This window comes from Grammomys surdaster, unplaced genomic scaffold, assembly GCF_004785775.1.
Source record: "Grammomys surdaster isolate TR1022 unplaced genomic scaffold, NIH_TR_1.0 100, whole genome shotgun sequence".
In the NCBI taxonomy this organism is placed as follows: Eukaryota; Metazoa; Chordata; class Mammalia; order Rodentia; family Muridae; genus Grammomys; species Grammomys surdaster.
Window position 1 is genome coordinate 444942 of NW_021604579.1, and position 7809 is coordinate 452750.

Genomic DNA, 7809 nt, shown 5'->3' on the forward strand with positions numbered 1-7809 from the left:
ACTTAGAGAAGCACAGTTCCTGCTGAGATAGTACCAAGGCTATTTACTAAATCCTTTGCAATTTTTAGGAAGACGTGGTAATGCCAGAAACTGCAGTTTCTGGCCTCAGAGAATCACAGAAGGCAGGTCAGCTAAGTCACAGGAACTGAGACTTAGATAAGTAAACTTATTATTATACTGCAACCCTAAATATCTCCTAAGACAAAGTCTTACCTTCTGCCTACACTCTTCCCCCACTGCTGACTCAAGAAGAACCAGCAAGAAAGAAGATCCCTGCTGGGGCTGGCCCCCTGTACTTATTCCTCACCAAGCCCAGCCAAAATGCTCCTTATGAGGGTCATCTGTCTCTGGTTCACTCTGTCCAAGGCCTGAGGTCACAAGAGACTTCTTCTATTCTGAAACTTTCTTCCCATCCTGAGGGCCCATCCAAGCCTACTAGATGCCAGACTGGTAGTCATCTCAGTCTGGTTTTATCCAGGGAATGTTAGGTTCCTAATCATTCAGATGTTCACAGGTCAAAACACTGAGTATAGACATAGCCTCTCTTGTCTCTGAGACATATTGACACACATAAGTCACAGCCAACACACCTGTAATGCTTCTTAATACAGGATTAGTCTCCCATGGATCCACTTAGTATTTTGAACTTGTTTCCTTATTGAGATAAATCTTAATTTGTATCCCATGTTGCCTTCAAATTCTAGGGACACCCCTTTATCCTAAGTGCTACTAGATTAAAAACATATACAATGGCACACAAAATCCACTCATTAAAAAAAAACATTAGTAGTTTGATTTGTACACTAAGTCAACTGCCCTTGTCAAATCCCATTTCCGCATCCTATATTTAACTAGCCGTCACTAATGAGGAAGTAGGAAGTTTCTTGGCATTGAAAAACTCTGTGGTATAGGTGAATCATTAGGTAGCCACTGAAGTTTCAAACTGAATGACAGAATTTTATTGAAGTGAAATGATTCCAGACATGTGGTAGGTAGTAGTTGGAGGGTGGGGAGTGTGCATTTGGATGTGTGCGTTTCTGCACATTCTAGAAAGCAGTGAGTTCAGATCCCATGAATCTCAAGGACAAGTATCTGTGAACCAACTGATGAGGGTGTTAATGAGTCCTCTGCAAGAGCAGTGCATGCTGAATTACTAAGACTCTCTTCAACCATTAAATCTAAATTATGTTACATGTACATATTTATTGTGTATGGTCATATGTGTGCCATGATGTGCTTATGAAAGTCAGAGAGAAGCTAAAAGGAGTCAGTTCTGTCTTATTTTCATATGGTACTCAGGGACTGAATTTAGGTTGTCAGTCAGAGACTTTACCTGCTTTACCATCTCCACACCCCAGGTACTACTCTTAAGTGAACTACCCTGGTACTTATAAATGGCAAGAGCAAAGGACAAGAACAGAATATAGGAGACTAGTGATAAGACCTTTGTAACAGTCTATGGTAGAATGACAGTGAAGTGTGCTCTCAGCATGAGAGTGAGAAGGGGTCAGAGTCAGGATGTATTCGATGATGAAATGTGATGGGAAAAGGAGTCAAGGATGATTTCCTAGTTAGCAGTTTGATTGACTTGCTGAATAGTGTTGTCATTTACAGACAAAGGGAGCCACTGGGGAGGAAGAGAGGGTATATACTTTGGTTTGTTAAGACAGGCAGTTTGAGTTCCTTCCGGTCTGGGCCTGAGCAGATCCTGGGCAGCAGCTCTGCACCCAATTTCACAAATCCCAGAGGAAGCGGGCCTCCCAGGATCTCTAACCTGGGCAGTATCTTAGTAACACCCACCCCACACAGTTCTGAAACAACCAAGATAATAGGAAAGTCAGGCTCCAGTCAGAGACAGGGCAGGTAGCACTAAGGAGATCCCTATGGTGAAAGGCAAGCACAAGAATAGTCCTGAATTCCCTATATCACCAGGAAAGCAAGATTCAGATTTAAAATCACTTCTAATGATGAGGATAGAGGACTTTAAGAAGGACATAAATATCACTCTCAAAGAATTTGAGGAGAACACAGGTAACAGATAGAAGCCTTTAAAGAGGAAACGCAAAAATCCCTTAAAGAATTACAAGAGAACACAACCAAACGGATGAAGGAATTGAACAAAACCATCCAGGACATAAAAACGGAAATAGAAACAATAAAAAAAATCACAAAGGGAGAGTACCCTAAAGATAGAAAACCTAGAGAAAAAATCAGGAGTCATAGATGCAAGCATCACCAACAGAATACAAGAGATAGAAAAGACAATGTCAGGTGCAGAAGATACCATAGAAAATACTGACACACGCTGGGCGGTGGTGGTGCACGCCTTTAATCCCAGCACTTGGGAGGCAAAGTTCTGAGTTCGAGGCCAGCCTGGTCTACAGAGTGAGTTCTAGGATAGCCAGAGCTACACAGAGAAACCCTGTCTCGAAAAACCAAAAAGAAAAAAGAAAAAAAAGAAAGAAAGAAAGAAAAGAAAAAGAAAATACTGACACAACTATCAAAGAAAACGCAAAATACAAAAAGGTTTTAACACAAAACGTCCAGGAAATCCAGGACACAGTGAGAAGACCAAATCTAAGGATAATAGGTTTAGATGAGAGTGAAGATTCCAAACTTAAAGGACAATAAATATCTTCAATAAAATTATAGAAGAAAACTTCCCTAACCTAAAGAAAGAGATGCCCATAAACATACAAGAAGCCTACAGAATGCCAAGTAGACTAGACTAGAAAAGAAATACCTCCCGTCACATAATAATCAAAATACCAAATGCACAAAACAAAGAAAGAATATTAAATGCAGTAAGGGAAAAAGGCCGAGTAACATATAAAGGCAGACCTATCAGAATTACAATAGACTTCTCACCAGAGACTATAAAAGCAAGAAGATCCTGGACAGATGTCATACAGACCCTAAAAGAACACAAATGCCAGCCCAGGCTACAATATCCAGCAAAACTCTCAATTACCATAGATGGAGAAACCAAGATATTTCATGACAAATCCAAATTTATACAATATCTTTCCACAAACCCAGCATTACAAAGGATAATAGCAGGAAAGCTCCAATACAAGGAGGGAAATTGTACCTGAGGAAGAGCAAAAAAGTAATCCTCTTCCAACAAATCCAAAAGAAGATAGCCACACAAAGATAATTCCACCTCTAATAAGACAAATAACAGGAAGGAACAATCACTGTTCCTCAATATCTCTTAACATCAACAATGGACTCAATTCCACAATAAAAAGACATAGGCTAACAGACTGGATATGTAAACAGGACCCAGCATTTTGCTGCATACAGGAAACCCACCTCAGTGACAAAGACAGACACTACCTTAAAGTAAAAGGCTGGAAAATAATTTTTCAAGCAAATGGTCCTAAGAAACAAGCTGGAGTAGACATTCTAAAACCTCCAGCCCAAGAACACAAAGGGAAGGACTCATGGCTCCACCTGTATAGGTAGTTGAGGGTGGCCTTGTCAGCTATCAGTGGAAGTAGAAGGCCTTGGTGCCTGAAAGTTTGGATCCCTAGTGTTCAGGAATTCGAGAGCAAGGAGGCAGGAATGGGAGGATGGTGGGAGCACACCCTCATAGAAACTCCCAGAATTATATGGATTAGACATGACAGAAGCAGGCCACCAGAAGACTAGATTCCAGAATCCAAACAAAAAATTATCTTGATACTAAAATTTGTTTTGAGAATTGTATATTGCAGAATACACAGCCTTTTGTATCTACTCATCAAGCAAGCTAAGCAGACCTGCTCGAACCTCTGATGTCCTGGAATTTCAGCTGGATGCAGTGAAGACATAGACGTCAGAGGCTTATCAATTTACTCTTTCCCCTCCGCCCCTCTTCTAATATCTCAACACCTGTAACCAGCTTGAAGAAGTTAATGAAGAGTTGGTGCCCCTATTTCCTGGGCTTGGGGACTGAGGTGGTTAATATTGGGCTTTCTTTCTAGGGAAAAGTAGTGGTTTTGTCAGAATAGGGAAGAATAGCTAGGATTTAATGCATAGCCATAACCTATTGGTAGAAATCTGTATAATTGTTATTAAGCTGAAGTTATAATTTCTTAAATGGACAAAATTTACTTTGATTTCAAATATAAGATTTTCATTGGTATGAGTTTCTTATTGATATAAAAGTGAGATTAATATTGTTACTCTCATAGGCATTTGCCTATATAACACATTAGGAATACAAGGCTTAGACCCAGTCCTTCTTTTACTCTTTTAACTGATTCAAGATGGTTAGCCTGTGAATTAAGGGCCTATAGCAAATTCATGGCTCTGAGTATATTGTTAGGATGTTTTCTATATTTTATTTAGAAATAGCTGAGAGGAGTTAACAGACAACAGTACAGATTGCCTTACATGGATAGTTGGTTTTCAAAACATCAGAAGTCCACAGAATTGATGTTACAAACATTTCTGTATTAATGTCCATTTTGATTAGAGACTTGTCTGCTCCTGACAGCTTCCTGTCTTGGATTCTAAGATGAAATTGAGCATCTTTGGCGTTACTCCAGTTGTTGTGAGACAGCCACTAGGCAAGATTTGCCTCTTTTCATCTACAAACAAATTACTGTCCAGAAAAAGACACACGTGCAGAATAGTCGACTGATTATACCTGCCAAGACAGAGTAATCAGCCCTTAATAATTCTGCATCACTAGGTCTGTCAGATGATCCTGGGCAAGAAGGCTGAAGATCAGATGCTCCAACTTCTTGTAGTATAGGGACTGTCCAGGTGTTCAGCGATCTCTATAAATTGGCCAAGTTTTCGAAGCTACGCTGCTTTGTGCTTCCCATAATTTCAGTTAATTCAGACATTCTGGATTGCTGACGGGGTTGAAGACTTATAGTCTCATAGCCAATCTCAGATATTTACTTTGAGAGAAAAGATTTGAGAGGATGATTTTCAGCTGACATTCATTCTAAAGCCAAGAAAAAAAGCCATGTTCAGAACTAAGTCTTTTAATTAGGAGAGATGGCAGAGGTTCTGGTTAGTCAACAAAATGTTGGACTGGGTATTAGGTCTTACTGATATAAATTGGTATAGTTATGCTCTAATTGTATTTTGAGAGAAAGTTTTTATTTTAACAGGAAGGGTGATATGTAGGAGGAGCTAAGGTGGGAGGAATAAGGAGATGAAGAGTAGGAGTAAGGAGAGGAGGAGGAGAATGAAAGGAGGAGCTAGGATATGATGGGTGGTGAACACTGAGGCGGATGTTCTCGTTTCTCTGCCAGGCAAAGATAGTTGTTATATCTAGGTTGGGTATAGGGTTACACTTCTGATTGTATGGGCATCTTGTTATTGAGCATTACCAAACCAATAAAGCCTTTGATTAATTTTTTTAAAAGTTACTAATTTAAAAAAAAAGATGAGGAAAAGGTGTGATGGAATACATGTGACAGTAAATCAGATGAGGAAACTAGTTGGAAGAAGGAAGGGATGGGGCAGAGGGAAAAAATCAGAACTCTAATGACACATGTATGAGGATGCTGTAATAAAACCCAGTATTTTGTATGTTAACTTAAAATACTAATAAAGAAAAAAAAACAAAAAGGAGGAGGGGGATAGGATATTGGTTTCTGGGGGAGGGATGGGGAAAGGAGATGACATCTGAAATGTAAATAAATAAAATATCCAATAAAAAAAATAAAAAATCCATGCAAATCATGACTTCTAGCAGTTATGTGGATACAGAGAAGTCAACCTGCCAAGTGTTTAATGAAATATTGTTGCAAATTTAGCTTTAAATTGTGGCTGTGTTTATTCTCTGACAGTGAGATTATCAGAAGGAAAGAAGCTCATGCTGTCTTGTAAACACACCATAAAATCCCACAAGATTCCCGTAGTTTTTCTGCAAGATAGCTCTTCTCCCACTTCTGCATGGCTTGTATCATCATCCTGTTTCTAAAGATACTACAGGTTCAATGGACAGAAAGAACACATTAACCTGCTGGGCATTATGAGGAGAACTAAAGCATTATGGCCACAGGCGGCCATGATGGTTACATGCAAGGGAAGAGCCTTCTGTTTGGAAACAGAGGGATTAGCTCTTTCAGACTTGAAGGAATTGAGGAAGTTCCTTGCCACATGACCGGAGTGTTATAAACCATGAAAACACATGTTGAAGTGGGGCCATAACTATACTGAGGAATGCCACAATAAATTCGCACTCAGCTCGAACTTAGCTTTGTGTCTAGCAGTGTGGAGGGGAAATTATCCTGAGCTGCTAAGGATAAGATGAATATCTTCAATGAGAAACCAGTTGTTCAAATTCAAGTATTGTATGTGATGTTTGTATATTGCAAACAGAGAAAAAAGAAGAAGACAGAAGAGATTACTAATGAGCAAAGTTTCAAGATGTTGAGCCTTATTGATTTGGTGAAAACTTCCTTGGAAATATGGAACCACACACCATGTCAAGCCTTTTTGTTGTTGTTTTAATGTTGTTTGTTCTAAAGGTTTGTTTAAATGTTAAGGTGTTTTCATTGTGAATGATGTTCCTGTTTAGTTATAAACATTTGTTTAATTTTATATGTAGGAGTGTTTTGTCTGCATATATATAAAGTGTACTACAGGTATGCCTGATACCATCACAGGCCACAAGATGGTATTGCATCCCTATGACCAGATTTAGGGCTGAGAATTGAAACCAGGACCTCATCCATGCTAGACAAGCAGTATACCATTCAGCTATGCCCCAAGGCCTAACTGTTTTGTTCACTTGTGTGTTTTGAGACAGGGTTATTCAGTGTAACCCTGCCTGATCCTGAACTCACTATGTAGACCATGCTGACCTAGAACTCGGAGATCTACTTACTTCTGCCTCCAAAGAAGTGAGATTGAAGGTGTGAAACCTGTACACTCACTTTTTTTTCATAAAGGTTTTGAAGGACAGGCCTTAAAAGCAGGATGAGATGCAAAGTAGAAATTGAGGGAAAAAGACAGTCTGGGCTGAGAGACTACAAGAGGAGAAGTGGAGTGGATTCCAGACAGCTGTTGAGAGGTTGTATGTACTTGACAGCTGTGAGGCAGGTAGGGATGTGTAAACAGTATAGTTAATGAGTTGCAATAGGGAGAGAGCCTGCAGATCTGGGCTGCAGAAAGAAAACATAATAAAAATTGGTGAAAGTTCCAGGTTTTTGTGGAAAATAGAGACAACATGTGCTGGGAAGAAGTGGGTTAGGTGGAGTCTCATTTCAGAGAATACCCTGGCAGACTGGAGAGTAGGGAATGCTCTGGAAATTTAAACTTGGGCCAACAGACAGACCAGCAGTCAGAAGACTGTGAGCAATTTGCCTTACTAAAGAGCTTGTTGTAAGACTGTGGAGAAACATCCAGCATGTGAGAGATCCATGAGACAGACAAGGAGAGCTACCCAGTCCTTGGAGGTGTTCTGGATAGTCCAGCTGGTGGAGTGTATTTAAACATCTTGGTTACCACAGTGGGTTTCAAGTAAGAGGGCAAAGAAACTGGGGAGAATACATTGATTCAGCATAAGGTTAAAGACAAGAGCCCAGTTCTTCGTTGAGAAGTGGACAAACTATGAGGTATATTATAGTGTCAAATGAAAAGCTAGTGCAGTGCTGATCCAAACTCACAGGAGGCTAGTTCAGATGAATCTTTGTAAGTTTATGGTTTATCTGTCTGTGTCATCACTTTCAGGCCATTGAAAGTGACAGAAAGAAAGGCATAAAACACACACAATCAGAGAGGGGGGGAGGAGGAGGGGAAGGGGAGGGGGAGAGGGAGGGGTGTGGGTGGGTGCGGGGACTAGGGGTCGGGAGAGCG

At 40.1% G+C, this 7809-nt stretch overlaps 1 non-coding gene across 1 annotated transcript; it reads right to left on the bottom strand.

Annotated features, from left to right (window-relative positions):
• Positions 1-480: 480 nt before the first annotated feature.
• LOC114639737 lies at positions 481-612 on the bottom strand. Its single transcript, XR_003714056.1, has one exon. It is a non-coding gene; the product is annotated as a small nucleolar RNA SNORA17 (small nucleolar RNA).
• Positions 613-7809: the final 7197 nt, after the last annotated feature.